This window comes from Falco cherrug, chromosome 5, assembly GCF_023634085.1.
Source record: "Falco cherrug isolate bFalChe1 chromosome 5, bFalChe1.pri, whole genome shotgun sequence".
Lineage (NCBI taxonomy): Eukaryota > Metazoa > Chordata > Aves > Falconiformes > Falconidae > Falco > Falco cherrug.
The window spans coordinates 16,846,685-16,864,391 of NC_073701.1; the positions used below are offsets into that span (position 1 = coordinate 16,846,685).

Genomic DNA, 17,707 nt, shown 5'->3' on the forward strand with positions numbered 1-17,707 from the left:
GAACCAGGCCACTGGGCACCAACTGCATGGAGAAAGGGGTCCGGGTACGGTTCCTCCCTTACTGAAACTCGCAGATGTTTTCTTTGTTTTGTTTCTACGTACTTACCTATTTCTTCAATATGCCTGGACATGTCAAAACAGTGATGATCAGCTTGCATGAAATCAGTTACCTTAATACTTCTTGATATCATTGATCTTTAGCTCACCCACTGAAAGCACCTAAAGAGAAGGGCAGTTACTATTGGTCTGTCTGTCTGGTTTTGTTTGGATTTGTGTTTTGGGTGGGGTTTTTTATTTGTTTGTTTTTTAAAGGTGAAATCTTTTAAGCTTACCCTGCAGACCAGCAGCAGAGCAGGACTACAGGCAGGTCTCCTGAGCCCCCTCTGATCTCCCCCCCACTGCAGCAGCCTCTTTCATTGCTCCGGCATCGGGTTTGCAAGAAGTTGCTTTTTTGGGACTGAGCCTCTGAAAAAAGCCTACAGTACAAATCATTTATCTCCCCACTCCGCTTCTGTGTGTCTGCCAAGCGATAACTGGGGGGAACTAAAACCCAGCCCTCATGATACCCATTTGGTGCATGACTGACAGATTTATGATAGGACGCCGTTTCCTCCGTTTGTCTGGCAGCGAGTGGCAGGGCTGGGCGATGGCGTGTCCGCCTTCTTGCCGGCCAGCGCTTCCAGCTGGATTTGCAGGACAGGAAATGATTTAGCGAAAGGCTTTTGGCGACAATTAACAGAATTCCTGCTGATAACTTTTTTGTCCTCTCCCTCAGAATATTTTTGCAGCAAGCCCTAAGTCATTGCAGAGTGGCACTGGAGGAGGGTGGTTACAAATATTTGGTGAGTGTGTCATGGAGCGGCTTCTATTTCTGTTGAAAGTATGATTTATTTTTTTACTCTATACCTCTCTAGTATTCTACTCGGTGACCAGAGTAATACAAAAATTTATTTTTCTTACCAGATGGTCATACCCTAAAAACCAGCTCAATTTGACTTCAAGCAAAGGAGAGCTATTGCTAAAGTAACCTAAGGAAAGATTAAGATTGTCCAAGAGTCTCCTGGTAGGGAAAATCAGGGAAGCATTTATTTTTATGTCAGGAGTGGTCCAACTGCATTGTAAACTACTCATTTTGCCAGGAACAACAAGGGGCTCAAGTCCTGGGATCACAAGGTAATGTCAACTTTGCAGCATATGTTTAGAAAAAACCCACAATTTGTGTAAGACGTTCCTGTGTAAGGCATCTCTTGCAAAGAGGGAAAAGTAAATATTTATTTGCTGCCACATAGGATTACCCACGTCAAAGAAAGGAAAATACTGGTGTTAGATGTGCTCCCTCAATAAACTTTTGAGTTGTCTTAGAGGCAGCTTTGGAAACCAAGTACTTTTCCCTAGAGCTTGGTGGGCTTCAGACCTAAGGTTTTGTTTTTCACCACGGGTAAAAAAACAGAATCTGAAACCCTCACTATTGGTTCTTCTCTTAGAAAAGGAGGAGGAAAACAATTTTTCTGACTACCTGATACATATGGGAATTAAACAGCTCTGTTTTCAGTAGATAAATTACAGTTCAGGAAAATAAATTATATGTGAGGTGGATATTTGTCCTTAGGAATTTGACACCTGTGAACAATTATTTTGAGAGCTTAAGGAGCTACTGTAGGCTTTGTGCTGTTTTTATGCTTGCAGACTTCCTTTCTCCAGCAACATTTCTTGCACTGTGGTCTCCAAACTGGGATTTACTAGAAAAGGGCAAAAAAATAGCAAAGTTAGCATTGTCAGATGGATCAGGTTTTTCTGCTGCATTGTTCAGTTGTCAGTGATTCTTGTAATGAAGTGCTACGTGGGAAAACGGCCTTTCATTGTCTGTGCAGTTAGTAGAGCACGGGGAAACTGCTTTTATCTGCTTTGGAGTCAGTTTGAATACTGGCAGCTCGGATCTTTTGATCTGCTGCAGCCTGGCTGGTGGTTTTGCCTGCATGGGAGCAAGCCCAGGAGCAGAGAATGGAGAGGGAAAACTCCAGTGGTCACATTGGTGGAAAACAGGCAAGTGATGACACCGTGGAAACTACACTAAGAAAGTGTAGGAAAAATGGGCCTAGACTGGAAGAGTCAAACATTGCAGTGGTACAGCAGAGGCTATGGTCCTAGTCTGTACTTCTGTAATTTTTATCTTGAGACAACCTGGGTTTCACCTAGAAAGAAGTATTTTCTTTCTAAGTATACAATGATCTAAAATATACCAGCTATTTGTACCTGGGGAAAAAACATCTTGTAAAATTAAGGTATTTTTTGAACCTCAGACATTATCTTGTAAAAATTCTCTTTGTGCTTTTACAGAAGTCCCTGTGCTCCCCTTCCCCCACCTGCTAAAAATAAAGAAGGGTTGAAATCTTGCTGATTCGCTAATTGCGTTTTTGGTTTTGAATGACACAGCCTTTGAATGACACAGCCTGATTAAAGCCTGGTTAGGAGCTGTGTCTCCTTGATGTGCACCAGTGTCAGCCCCATGGCAGTGCCTTCAGTCAGAAAGGATGAGCACAGCGGTTTTGCCTCACCAACATATAGCAGAGCACAGGCACGTGAGAGACCAAGACAAGGCCCCCACTGCTTGTGTCCAGGCATGGCTGATACAAGGACTGGCCAGGACTGCAGCAACTAAACTAAAAAAAACTAAAAAAGTGGATGAACTGATGGGACCAGCAGGCTGGAGCTGGCCAGGCACATGCTGAGCAAGAAGCACTCCCTGTTCCCCTTTTTCCTCATCCCTCAGCACAGCTGGATGGCTCTCAGAGATCCCCCAAGCAACCTTTAGATGGTTATCATTAAAACAAATGGTGGAGTTGCTTCTGTCAGGCCATCGGGATGAAACTCCTGAGCACTCCCACTGGGTCAAACTGCTGCTGGGCAGGTACCAGGGACTGTAAATCTGTGCCACCAGAAGCCAAAGCCGGGGGCTTTAGTGATCACTGAGGATAACTGGAGGTAGAACAGGTCTGAAAATGACCATGTGCAGCACGGCTAACCCAGGCACCGCTCACAGGACACAATGACTCTGAAAACGACGCAACAGCTCACAGCTTTGAGGAGAACCTGCTGGCGGATGAGGGAAGGACCCCTCCTTAGCCAAGCCAGAAACCTCAGCCCCAGCATGGCAGAGACCACATCCCCCTGCCCCCCATTTGCAGAGCTGGCTTTCAAGAGCTGTGCTTGTTAAGGGGCTGCTGTGTGGCTGGGTTATCACGCTGTGCTTTGTTTCATCACCCCTTTTATAAAGCAGGTTCATGATGTTGCATCCTCCCTCTTGGCTTGGTGGAAGAAGGAGGAAGCTGGGAGAAGATGAGCTGTCGATGCCAGCAGCTGCTTGCAGCGCTGCAGACCTGTCTATGCACATCCTTGCTCCCAAATTCCGAGGGTTTCCAGAGGAGCTCAGCCAGAATGATGAAAAAGCTTTCTTTTTAATCTCTCGATCTTCGCTCTGTGTGTTTTTGCCAGTGCAGTTAAAACAAGAGGTGCACGCTCCATGCTCTGCAGGTACTGGTGTTTTCACCAAGGTAAACAAAAGATAGTCTAGATAATTACAGAGAATGATCTGAGCAAAACATCTTGTCTCTACAGCTGGTTCCTGTGACACAGGAGCAGGCAGGGCAGGCAAACTTGCCCTGCCAGGGTATCAGCAGCATTTCTCCTTATTCAAACAACAAGAAATGAGATTCATCAGACTTCGCTCCAGCTAAATTCCAACTCGGGAATGAAGGAAAGTTTTGTCTGACTGAGGTTTGCTGGGAGTGGTGGTGGTGATTGCTGTGCTTTCAGAGATCCATCTTGTATACGCAACCCAAATTGATGAGGCAGTTCTTCCCACGGCACATCTGAGACTTCAGGTTTGGTTCAGGAGCTGGCAGGCCACAGCCCTTGGCATCACTTTTTTTTTCTGATTTTTGGTGTTACAGGCGATGATGAGACACTCCAACGTTTGCTCAGGTCCAACCCTTAGAATAGGACACCTTCAACACGGCTCTACTGTGGGAAACTTTTCTCATGCAGCTGAAAACCTGCATGGTGTTTCATGTTTGGTTGTTTGGTTTTTTTTTAAGCAAGGGGACAACCAGCTGAAAACCAACAGGATTATGTGGTATTATGGAGAGCAGAATTTGGCATGCAGGCTACAAAGCAATCTGAATCCCACCGCATGAAAATGCTCAACGATACTGCAGTGCCTGACTGCTTTCTCCCAGGCTTCAGCTGGGGCTGAGGATGAATCTCAAGCAGAATTGTCCATTAGTAGCAATAAGACTCTGTCTCTATATATATATATACACAAACATATGTAGAGTGTATATGTGTGTTTTAGTTTGGCTGCATTTCCTTTGGGTACGTTAAGATGATGATAGTTGGCTTTGCTTTGCAAGCTCCATGCCAAACTTTCTGTAGTTTGCTTTATAAACTTAGCCTAGTGAGTTAAATAGATTTAACACCAGAATTGTTAAAATCAGTTAAAGTTTAGACATCTTCTTCAGTGGTGACAGGAATACAAGAACGGTGACACCAGCTCAGACTGGTGATTCACCTGGCTCAGTATCCCTTTCCCCAGCGATGGCCAGAGGCGGATGCCTGAGGAGAAGAAAGAACAAGTTACGTATACAGTGATGTTTCCTCCAGTCAATTCAGGAAATCCATGAGCTGGGTAAGGTGTCTCTGTTTACAGCTGTTTATGGTTGATTTCTGTGAACTCTCCCAGTCTCCCCATGAACCTATAGAAACTTCTAGCAACGCACCACATCCTGGGGAAGGAGCTCTGCAGATGCACTGCCTGTTGTGCAAAGGACCACGTGCCTTGCCTTTGTTCTCTGCGTGGCTCCTTTCTGCGGCTTTGCTCTGAACCTCTTAGCTGCATTAGCAGAGAGGGGCAAACATCAGTCCCTGGAAACTCTCCGCACGCCAGTCCTGGTGTAGTCTGTTGGAGAATGTTTGCGCACTTGGCGTTGTGGGTTTTGTTGTTGTGGGGTTTAGGGGTTTTGTTTGGGTGGCTTTTTGTTTTTAATTGAAGCTGGTTCACCACTGTTGCCCTTCTCTGAACATTTTCATGTTCTAATATACCATTTTTGAGCAGAGGGACAGAACTGCAGCCCTACATGAGGTCTGGGTCAACCTTAGGTTTTACGCAGAGGAATACAGCTACTGTCTGGTTTGCTCGTTATTTTTCTCCTAACAGGAGAAAAGGGTCAACCCTTAAAAACACCTGCACCACTTTGACTGTTAATGAGCATTGGGACCATACTGTTAGAGGGTTTGGGAAGGATAGTCCCCCTCTTCCAAGGGATTAGCTGGCTGCAGACCAGGGCAGCTCCCTGGCAGGAGCAATTCGAGGAAAGGCTGGGAGAAACCTCATCTCATCCCCACACGGCAAATACAAGTTGAAGGGGATTCCTATTTCTAGGCACCTCAGCCTGTAATTTTGGACTGGTCAGAGACAGACCAGCTCATGGGAGCTGGGAAGGAGCAGGGGGCTTAATTTTGAAGCAGTCCTTGGAACTGTTTTTGAAAAAGTTTCTTATATGTGCCTGCATATGTAGGACTCTCATCTGTTGAGTGGGTAGGAAATAAACATAACTGAGCATGGGGAATGTAATCATTTGGACCTTGTCAACATTAGGAATATTCACCACCTGGGAGTCAGAGATTTCTTTCTCTCCCTCTTTTCCCCATGTTTAAGGCCAGCTGGTTTTGGGTAGACTGGACAGCAAATATGAGGCAGAGGCTGGAAGCTAACTCCTCAAAATGCAGTGCTGAAGGTGGTCAGTGGAGTGGAGGAGAGATGGAGACACGTATCACAGAGTGCTTTTAGAGGATCTGCAGCAGTTACAAACACATGGTTTTGAATGATCATCAATAAATGCAAAAAAGTGCCACAAGCCAAATTATTTTCCGCTCCAAGTCATATCTGCTTCGCTCTTTCCCTGTCTCTAATCCAAGCCGTGACTAGCAATGTTTCCCTCTCCCAAATAACTGTCACACAAATATAACGTTAAGCCTGTCGAAGAGCAGTCACAGCTTGTCTATCTTGCCTGCCATCGCCCATCGCCCTCATCTAGGTTTGGAGCTGTTGTCTTACCTCCAATGCTCTTGCGAGGAAGTGCGGAGGCGAGGCTTTTGTGGATGTTGGAAATGGTATCGCTCTGCAGGTCTAGCAGTGAGGACCTGTGCTGCAGAGCTGGTGGGCTGCGGTGCAAACATCAGTGCCAGGGGTGCAATTGCCAGCAGTGGGTTTGTTCCATCTCACCGTGAAGGCCAAGCAATCAGGACTTCGGAGATATCAGTCTGGTTTTGGCCTCATCTGCCCCTTGATTTACATAGCTATGGAGTGAAAGTGGTCTCATACACATAGATTTGACAGGAAAAAAACCCCCTCACAAAACACTTTCTCAACATCAGGAAACACAAAATCATGTAGCTGGAGTTAAATTTACTCCTGTTTTGGAGACTGGAGACCTTCAGGTATCACAACACCCCTCAGGGGGATGATACTAAAAAATAAATTAGTAACCTCATTTTGCAGCAATTACTAGCTCTATCTTTGGGGAATTTTAGTTCAAGCCCTTCACAGTGGTGTTACAATGCATAATTATATGACTTGAGGTGCAGTTAGAGAGATGCAAATCATCTGGGTATGCTATCTCTCCATTTAATCAGTGGTTTGTTTGCCATTTGGGTACAGAAAATACTTTATTTAAAAATGAGTTGAATGTACTTCCAGTAAGGGCATCAGTGGGAAATAATGAAATGTGGCCGATTTTCCACTAGTCAAGAACATCCAAGAGCTCCCTGGTGTATTTCATTTACTCTGAGTTTTATGCAATGCACAGTCAGCTAATCCCACACACAGCACAAATGATACATGATCCCTCATGTTCTCTGTCTGTGGTGTTTCCCATTAATCTTTAGCTTCATTAGGAACACATACAGTGGCTTCTGTATTTGCTGGGTATTCCCCTTAATTTGAATCCTACTTTTCAGTTTGGGGGATATCTCTTTGCCGATAACGTTGTATGCTACTGATATGCTGGTATTTTTCTGGAAATAAGTGTAAGTATTGTGTAGCAAGTTTGTGGATTTTGGTGAGGAAACAAAAATTATCCCCTTTGCAGCCAGTAAACTGATGTGTGATGATGTAAAGAAATTTGTCAGCAGACAAGGCTGTGTATGCCCATGCACGTGGGTGTCTGGGATAGACCAGTGGGCACCACACCCAGATGAGCAACCTATACAAAAGCCCGTTGCAAATGGTAAGAATTCTTCTGCATTCCAGGGACCAAACAATACGTTCCCTTGACCACCAATTTTTCATTATTCTTTCCCAACCCTTACCTGAGGTTGTATGTAAAGGCTAAATTGCTGCCTGACCTCTTTGTGCAGCGTCCAGCACGCCAAGGTCCTAATGACTGACAAGGGCTTCAAGGTACTACAGGACTATTAAGAATAAATACCAATTATTACTTTGGCATCTGAAGAAAAGCAACAAGTTTCCTTTATCTGCATAGTAACCCATGATTTCTTTTTACAGGGAAGGGAGGGATGTGTGTACCTGGCAGTGCACTGTGAACACCAAAGTTCTCAAAGGCTGAGCCAACACTGCACCTCCCACACGATGGAGGTCGTTCCCCACCACGTGTATGACAGCCTTTCAGTAGGGTTTGCTACTTCATAATATAAACTCTTGGAATTTAAGCATCAAAAAAAAGTATCATACTTCCATGCTAGCTGTAAAAATCAAAATGAAAACTTGTAATACAAAATAAACCACAGCAATCACGGCACTTCTCCTGTGGTTCTGCACCATGTACGTAACTTGTTGGGGGAATGTTTACTGTGGAGGAGCATCCTGTCCCTGACCCAACGCCGCCTGCTCCCTCGGGGCCGTCTGCCCCTGATTCTGCAGGATTTCTGCGCATTTATTTTGATGATTAGATATTGCAGTGGTACGATCTGTGGTAAGAACACTGTTAATTTGAGTTTGTCTGTAGAGAACTACACCAGTCAGTCAAATCTGTGTTCTCTCAGAGAAAGAGACGAGTTTAAAACAAAACATGCCCCTGCACCCCACATTGTATCTCGGGGATTTAAAGTATGAGAGCCAGGTGATTTCCTAGTGCCAGGATTTCCTGGTTGTTCGAGTACTAATCTGGGACTTGAAGACAACACCGTTGTGCCTTGTTGCTGCCTTTGGAGACATCACGTAATGCTTTTTTCAATAGCATTTGAGATTCAGATAGGAACCTCTCAGACTTTTCAAATGTAGATAGGCAAGCTAAGCACGGTGTCTCATTGCCCTCTGCAAGTGCTTCAACAGCTCAGCTGGTTCACAAAATAAATCAATCTTCCCAAATGCTTGCTTCTCAGCGGCTAAATTCACAAATCTCTTCTCAGATATCTCAGTTCTTCCGTTCCTCACTTGTGCTGTTCCCTACTCCAGTAATACTTTGCTTTCTCACACAGAGGTTGTCAAGATATGTTCATTAATGTCATGTTTACGTACTGTGGGAATGGGGGATAAACCAGTTTTTCAGATGAGATAGCCAAGAGGAAACTTTTATCTATCAAAATACACTGATTCCCACTGCTGGGGGAGGGCTTCTTTTCTCCACTGCTTCCAAAATCCTCTCTGCTCCCTGATGTTTGTAGGTGGTGTGTGTGAGCCAGGAGCTGAAAAGGAGAAACAAAGGACATCAGTAAGCAGCAGCAGCAGGCAGACATCACCTCTCCCTGCCGCGGAAGGATGGAGTGGCCTTGCAGCTGTTGAAGAGAGTTGGGAAAGGAGGTAACAGGGATAATGGGTAGGAAGAGGTGAGCAAGGATCAAGGGAAAGCTTGGGGTGCAGTGGTGCTGCAGCTCAGTAGTGGCTCGGCAGCACACACTGGGAGGAGCGGTGGGTTCAACATGGTATCGGCATGCTGCAGAGACGTGGGTTTAGTTTTACTTTTTTTGTCTATCTGATTATTGTAGCAGAAATGGCACCGAGGATGAACCACGTCACCTGCCACCTTCACAGTCTTGCAGAGTGGTTCAGCAGTATCTTCGCTCTGCTCCATCCTGCTGTGTCCGTGGAAGCTGTTGCCTATTCCCCTTTTCCTTTATCAGACAGCTGCCGCAGGCGCAGTTCAGGGGATTTCTAGAAGCTCTGGTTGGCACAGGAAGTATGTTTTTCTCCTAGATGTCAGATAACATATTGTACTGCCATGAGAAAATGGATAGAAATTGGCAGTTATTTCCTTTCGGGGATTTTTTTCCTCTTTACACTCTCATTTTCTCACTAAAATGTTGTATCTCTAGTAAATCTATGGGTGGATCTCCATCCAGCCTGTGCCCTGATACGATCCAGCCCTGCTCCATATCTATCTTGTGAGCACGTTCTTAGAACTTGCAGCTATTGAATAACAAATATGGAACAATATCGCCTCTGCTTGTGTATTTATGTCCCTGCCACTGGAAAGATAGCAGTTCCCACAGGTGGGGCCACGGTTGTGAAACAGAGGTGCTAATTGTGCTGATGTCAGATAGCAGGCTTGACTTTTATGTTTCCCATCTGTTTTCCACCACCAGTTTAATGTTACTGCAGTGCACCGAGGAGATAATGCTAAGCGTGGTGCTAAATGTATCCATATGCATTTTAAAATTTTGTTCTTATTACCTAATTCCAACAGTTAACAATACGCTTTTCTTCTGTGCCTTTTAAACTAAAGCCCATTTCACTAGCAGAATAACTGATCTGTTGCTAACTTTTCTTTTTTCAGAGTGACAAAATGGAAATGATGGGTAACGATTCTGCTTTTTTATGCACTCCTTTGCAGCTGGCTACAGATTAGTTAAAATCTAATTTCCTAAACATGTCCTTATTTCGAAGATTAACTACTACTAAGACGCAAAGCATCTTGCAAGAGCTGCTGAGAAACAGGAGGTTATTTCACTGATTTAGTTTTATAGCATTGAAACAGGGATTTCTTTAAGTATGCACATCACTTATCTATTTAAATATTATGATGCTAGAGGATATGAAATCGCACATTTCAGCTTTCCAGGATTCAGCTGTGCTATGTTAACTTTTAAAGTATTTAAGACACCCAAATGAGGAACATATTTAAAAAAACCCAAACAACCCAAACAAAAAAAAAACCCCCAACAAACCCAAACAGCTCCTCAGGGAAAAGGCATGAACTTACTGCAGACTTTTTTGCTCTCATCTGTTTTGTGACTCATGACTTACATCATTAGTACAATGTCAAATATTGACGTGTGGTGGGGGACAAAGGTAAATGGGCAAGGCATTCCTAAATGAAAAAGGAGTTGAGGCATTTCCATGTGATTAGTATGTAGGGGTTTTTTGTTTTGTTTTGTTTTTGTTTAAGTTCCAGGTAAATTTAGTAGTTCGGGAATCAACATGCTTTTAGACAAATTTTTCCCTTCAATCTACTGTATCCTGGACTGGTAGGAAGAGAGAAACACCAGTGTGGGGATCCAAATGTGCAGTAGTGTTTTGATGATGTCTGTAATTTCATATTATTTCTTTTAAAAAAAACCCTGTTTCTAATTAATCCATTCTTATTGAAGCTCTTATTTCCTGGGCACAATGGGTCTGAGATGACAAATCCATTGAGAACATCTCCCATATAGGGCACTTCCTTCATGTAGGTATGAAATCAGTTTGAAATATTGGTAGTGTGAACCTCCAATCTTGGTCTGGATTTGTCCTCAAAGACATTTTCTGCCTACTTGGAATCCCAGCCCCATCCCTTTGTTATGCTAACTAAATCACTCCATAATGACCTGGAAAGTAATCCTTGTTTGGGACAGGTAAAAGCAGAAGAGACTTTGGATGGATCCAATCCAGGTGCACCAATGCTGATCAACGGTGAGGACATGGTGGACTGAGACTGTCAAAGAGGGTTTCTTGTACCTCCCTATCAAATAATTTGCTAGACACAGTAATCGACAGAAAAAAAACCCCCAAAATCCTTCCCGATGTCTAATTTTTCCTTCCCAACACATTTCTGAGAAACATCAGGTAGCTGATGGTATGCTTTTAGAGAGGGGTGAGGGAGAGGAGTTATTTCTTTAACTGGGCTTTATTGCCTCCCTAAATGACCTCTCTGGAAATGCCAACCACTTCAAAGCCTGTTGACTTGTGTTCACCTTCCCAGCATGTTATTTCCAGTTTATTTCACGCATCTGAAAGCTAGAATAGGCCTAAGGTGAAGATCTGTGGCCCCTGCCTGGTATCCTGGTATCCACCTTGGAGGCGTCCCACCAGCAGGTATTCCCACCGTTCAGAAAGGGCAGGGAGCTTCATCCTGAAGTTAGAAACACTACTGTGGCCTCAGAAGAACCGGCTTGGTGACAGCTACCCGAGCAAAACTAATCGCAATTTTCTTTCTCCTCTGGTAATTTTTAACATGGTCAAAAAAAAAAAAAAAATAGGTTGGCACAGCCTTTTTTTTTTCCTTTAAAGAGTCATATGGCCAGTATGCTAGTGAAAGGTGATGTTTCCTGAAAAAAAATAGGATTTAATTTTAAAAAAGCATTTCAATAAGAAAGAAAATTGTTGATCAGAAAAAAACCAAATGCACAAGGCTTTTTAAGCAGTCCTAAAGTGCAAAACTTCCGCAGGTTTGAAACACCTTTCTTAATGCCCTGCATGACAAAATTAAGAAAGGTAGGGAGGTATTCCTCAGGTACGCTTCTCAAGGTCCATGGCTGCAATTAAATTGCAACTATACTCCAATTACAGACATTTCTCACTTTGTAAATTGTTAGTTGTATTTTTTAGGAATAATAACTATTGCCGCTTTATTAGGCTTCTTACTAGAGCTGTTGTTTTTCTTAGACTTTACTGTGGAAATTTTTGCAAAAGTTTGTTGGTTTTTTTTACTCCAAAATTAAGATATTGAGTTTCAGTGAGATGTATCAATCAAAACATTCGTCATTGCTTGTATGATTTCACATATGATTATTTTAAAGAACTGCTGTATATTCACTATGCTGTATCCACACTGTAACCACTGCTACAGCTGGTCAGCTGGTAATGGTATTAATGAGAGAACTCAAAACACAATTGCTTTGTAATTACAGTCACCGTACCATAGAGGTCTGCTGATTCTTCTGTTGTATTAGGTCATGGTTAGGAATGGGCTAGGACTGAAATCGAAGCTATATTTTTTCATTCCCTTCTATGAAGGTGATTCACTTTTTTTTCCCCTGCATTTTTAGGTTTGAACCTTCTGAAGTCTCATGACAGCCAGCAAAAGAGAAAATTCAAACAAGGTATGTCTCTCTCTCCATTTTGTAGGGGAAAGGCTTCATTTTCAGGCAGCCAAGCAGAAAAGAAACCCCAGGAGACACTGCCTGATTAACAAGTCTGTGGGGGCTGGCAGTGAGTTCTGCAAGGTTGAAAGCAAACTTGGTGTAACCGTTGGCACTTGTTCCACATAGGAATAGTAAGTTCATTTTTGTGCGCTTCCTGATGCTTGTTCTGTGGTTGCGAGCTGATAGAAAGCAACGCTTCAACTTCCTGAATCCTCTAAATAAAGCATCCTTTCTATATGGATGTTGTCAGAGAAAGGCACATTGTACTTTCTGCTTTGGTCGAGTTTTCGTATTTGGCTCTTTGAATGAACAACTTTGGTCGTTAAACAGTTGGAAACTTATTTCAAAAGGCCTGAATGTATCACAAGGAAAAATATCTTCACTTGAATGGCTTGAAGCTGCTCTCAGTAGTTTATTTACATAGCTGTTGTATTGTGCCATGGTTTGAATGGCATCTAAGCTTCCTCTTTAATCTAAATTCCTTTTGCTTAAATGATTAATTAACAAATAACTTCAGCTTTCATTATGCCTGTTTGTTTCTTTCAAGAGATTATTATAGCAAACCAGGGATTATTTAAATACTTGAATTAATATGTATATTAGCTCCTGTAAATTCAGCTGTGGCCAACAGCAAGTCTGCTAGCCCCTGCTCGTGCACGCACACCATGACGTGCACGAGTGTGCCAGGATAGTGATAGTGCAATGCTCATACCCATGCTCTAGTGAAACCCCCAAAAGGTCACTTGTGAGAGCTGCTTATTTTCAGGGACACCTCTAATGCTGAGAAAAATGTGTTTCCCTCCAGTAGAAAGACCTTTATAAAACTAGGTGTTAGGAATTTAGCTAGAATTACCTGTTTCTACTAAGCCAGGTTGAACAAAGTGGGTAGGTCAGAACTGAATGCTCCATATTCTGGTTTTCTCATACTCAGTCAAATGATGATGCTTATTTTGCATGATTCACTACACTTCTGTTTTATTAGGTTACTAAGTCATATTTATCTCTGTCAGGCCCCTTTTCCCCCAAGGTATTCTATTGAGGTTTTGGTTGTTTTTTTTTAACCAGATGCTTAGTATTTTGTATGGCACCAATACCAAAATATTGTTTAAAACATCAGTAAAGAGTTAACTCCCACAACAAGAAGAAAGGCAAAATTAGTCCCCATAGCTATCTATCTATCAAGAAATCATCTACCACTCTAACATTTGCTATAGGCAAAATAAAACAAAGCACTACCAGAATAAATCAATTCTTGTGTGCGGGTATTGTCAAAATAAGCTGTTCCGGCGCTCTCTGATCCAACTTGCACGCCAAGTAATGCTGTCTTTTGTGCATCCAAGTGTTTTGAAATGCCATTGTGCTCAAGGAAGAGCTAGGCTGCCTCAAGTATTAATATCCAGAAGGTAATGGGTGTCTCCAGCTTGTTGCGTGGGAAACTTCATTACGTGCGTTTAAAAGCCAGGCCTTCCTCAAGTAAACTGTTAATCGTGCATTGCTTGCGATAAGTATATTAAAAATATTCCTAAATATCAAAATGTCTGGAATGATCTGATCTTTTTTTTTTTTTCTTTTTTTTTTTTTTAGAATTAGGAAGATGAGAAACAAACCCAAGGCTTTGAGTCCAAGCTTTCATATACTTGCATGCTAGAGCTCTGGGGTGCCTGCCTGGGTTTTGGCCTGGTCCCATCTATCTCTATTGTATTAAAACAGTTAAAGGCATTCTTCTTTTCTTCCTTTTCCCCTGCAGCTGGAAAGCACTATCCTCTGCTTTCGTGAAAACAAACATCAATGCTGCCCGTTGTATAAGCCTCTAACTGGTCCAGTTTGCTTTCACTGAAGTGGCCTATATATCTCTAACTTCACACAGGCAGTAGCTTGTGTAGGTGTGGGATTAAAGTCTTTCCAATCAGACAATTTTCAAATCCATACAAAAGTCAACTTCTGTCAGGAGACTCCCCTGTTTAGACAAGATGAGCAGGAAAATCAGACATCTTCCTAAGGGGTGGGAAAGGACCAAGAAAACGATGTTGTTGGCCTATTTACTTGGTGAGTTCTTTGAATCTGAGGTAATTTTAATATTGTGCATTTTAACATCTAAAGTGGATGCTCGATGCTGCAATGGGGTGTGTCTATTCACCTCTCTGTGGATAAACTGCTTTTCTCTGCCTCAGCACCAGAACGAACATCAAAATCTAGGACATAGAGATCACAGTAAAATTGCCCTGTATTAAAATACTGCAAAATTATACAGAGATCTATTTTTAGAAAACCACTGCAAACATTAGTAGAAATATTTTCTTCTCTGAAAATAAGTAATAGACCAGAAAGGAAAATTGAGTAAAAAAGACTCAGACTCATAGGATCACAGAATCATTTAGGTTGGAAAAGACCTTTAAGATCATCAAGTCCAACCATTAACCCAGCACTGCCAAGTCCGCCACCAAACCACGTCCCCTAAGCACCACATTTTGTTAGACACCTCCAGGGATGGTGACTCCACCACCTGCCCGGGCAGCCTGTTCCAGTGCTTGGAACTGACTTCTTCACTTTCACAATGTACAGAGTAGTACATGCACTGGGGCAGTCTGTCAGCACCAGCTGATGATTTCTGCATCTGGGTCCTGTTTCACAGCGCAGCCTGTATTCCTAGCTTTGGAACAAAAGATTACCAGATATAACTGATGGAAAACATACTCCAGTTATTGACTAAGCAGCCTCACCTTCACCCTGCAGCTAAGTGCAAGGTTAAAAATGGTAGTAAAAATATCTGTATTTATCAACCAATTTGGTTTATTTCTGCTCCAGATAAATGAAGCAATGTTCCATTACCATCTCTGACCATGCTTTATTTTTTTCTATCTAGACTTGTTATGACAAAATCTCTTTCATTTTAATTAAATTTTTCCAGATACTATCTTCATAAAGCTAGCACTCAGAGAGGCACAATCATTATTTTTAATAGAAGAGGGTTAATGCTTGTTGAAAACGCTAGAGGAGCATTCGTCACTACTCTTAAGTTTTCTGTGTGCAAGGAGAGGAACAGCAAGCGTTCCTCAGATCTGGCCTTCCAGGGTGATCTTCCTACCAATTTAAGACGTGGCCTACAAAAGTGGGTAAGTGCTTGCTTATTTTCAGCATGCTTCAATGAGATTGTAGGACTGTTTCAATGCGACAGGTTTAAAATGAAGCCTGACTGCCTTCAGGATTTGACCTTCACTTTTTTCACAAAAACGCTGATTCTGTACGACTCATTTCAGGTTAACAGCCATCGCTGCTCAGAACTGGGTTGAGATTTCCAGTTCATTTCATACATGTCACTAAAGAGCTATGGGGTGGTAACAGCTTTCAGCTGCTGGCGCGATCCAGCCTGAACCAAGATGAACAAGCCTAGAAATAAAGGAAAATGCAGCCTGTGCCTTGATTTCCTTGGGGGGGGGGGGGGGGGGGGGGAGAGGGGAAGAGGCAGATGACTACAAGTGTAGGACTCCTGTCAGTTCAAACTTTACGACAGCAAGCAAATGCTAAAAAAGTGACCTGAATATAACCTTCCTGTAATGCCAAAACACGCAGGCCCCTTTCAGCAGCCCACACGCAGGCAGAGCTGCCAGGGGCGTAGCAGTCCTGCTTCCCTGCCGACAACCTACAGGGATGCCTGGGGTATCGAAGGACACTTCACATGTCCCCAGCAACCTATCTTTAGGCCACAGAGTTGAACCTTCCTGGCTGTGAATGGTCCCAAACGGGGGGTTGCACCCAGGCGTACAAAGGACAGGCAAATTTGCTGCTCAGCCAAATCCGGAAGACCATCCTCTGGAAAACTCCCACTGATCTAAGGCATGCCAGGATTTCATTTACTGCTGGGAAACATGAAACCTTCCTGGCTCAAGTATCTTAATTAGGCCATTAAAGCCTGGTATAAAATGACTGAGATAAACAGGGTCAGGAGGGCAAAGGATATTGTCATTGTACTGTAAAGCCCTTGCTGCTCAGCCTCGGGTTTGAGCTGCCCAGAACCATGTTTTTATGAAGTGAAACACCTGAGCCAAGTGCGCGGTGGCCCCGGCAGGGACCCCGGGTCAGTGCTCTTTGCTCAGCTGGCCTTGTGCTGCTCCCACTTTCAGTTTCTAAATCTGGCATGATGGCATTTAGTCCAACTTTGGGATTGAATATATACGTTTTGGGCAGTTTGCAACACCTCGTCTTTGGTTTTCCTATGCAGGGGCTGGTTCCAGAACAAGGGCTCTGGCACCTGCTTGCTTCATATCTTTTCCAGAAATGTTTTAGCAATTGTGGTTACTCCAGGAGACCGAATTGAAAGAATTTGGTAGTATCAGACCTAGAGCCTGTGTATGTACGCGTACATAAGCAGAATGCAAGTGCAGATCTTTGGTGGTGTCTTTGTATCCTAGTACGTACAATAAAGAGACAAATGCAAAATATTCACCATAAAAAAGCAAAAGAGAGAACTCCAGAACAGCGTAAAAATCTAGATGGCAAAACTTCTTTTCACTTTCAAAAGTCAGCATATCTGATATCAAGGATTTATGCTCTGGAGAAGTGAGGTAAGGCTGCAAGCTGTATATGTGGGAAATTAAATGCAAGTGTGAACCCCTCAGTGTATTACTTGTGTCCAGCAGCCTGTGCATTCCTGCAGCCAGATTTATATTCCTACCATTTGAGAGTCAGTATTTGATCAGGCTGGTAGACCTCCTGGGTTGAGTTGTTTGTTCGTTTCTTTTTTTTTTTTTCTCCTTTTTTTTTCTTTTTAATCCAAACAACCTGTTGGAAAAATATGTGGGGTAACCAGTACTACTGCTAAGTTTGCCTGCCATTTGGAGAGTAGGTAAAATATAGCTGAAAAATGAGAAAGTTGGTAGAAGTACTTGATTCTTAAGACCCTTGCGGGAAATGGCGTTGCTGTTTAAAGCAGCCTTTGGGCAGGCGGGGGTCCGGGGTGTGTGTGCCCCCTCCTTCCGCGGCGGGGAGGTTGTGCAAAACGCTCACGAGCGTGAGGGTGGGTGGTTTTGTGAAATGGGTGGCAGTGCTCCCAGAGAAGCGTGTGCTGCGGGAATTCCTGCACAGGATTGCAGCACGGTTAGCTTCGGATTTACAGGGGGAAAAAAAAACCAAAAACAAACGGATTTGTGGTCCCTGAAGTTTGTAAGCCTAGCGGAGAGGGTGGCACGGGCTGGCGGTTCGGCTGAGCACACCGCTCCGCGGCCCCCTGGCAGAGGCGGCGAAGGGCCGCTGTCCCACCCGCCGCCTCGGCTTCTCCGCCCGAGGGCGGCCGGCTGCCCCGCAGCGCAGGGCACGGCCGAGCAGTTCCGCGGGTCCCCCGAGCCCCGCTCCCGGC

At 43.6% G+C, this 17,707-nt stretch overlaps 1 long non-coding RNA gene across 1 annotated transcript; it reads right to left on the minus strand.

The window, feature by feature from the left end:
- Window positions 1–6,666: 6,666 nt before the first annotated feature.
- On the minus strand, window positions 6,667–17,686 carry LOC129736288 (uncharacterized). Its single transcript, XR_008732658.1, has 2 exons — window positions 17,027–17,686; window positions 6,667–8,700 (listed from the first exon to the last, which is right to left on the minus strand). It is a non-coding gene; the product is annotated as an uncharacterized LOC129736288 (long non-coding RNA).
- Between the last annotated feature and the right edge of the window lie 21 nt (window positions 17,687–17,707).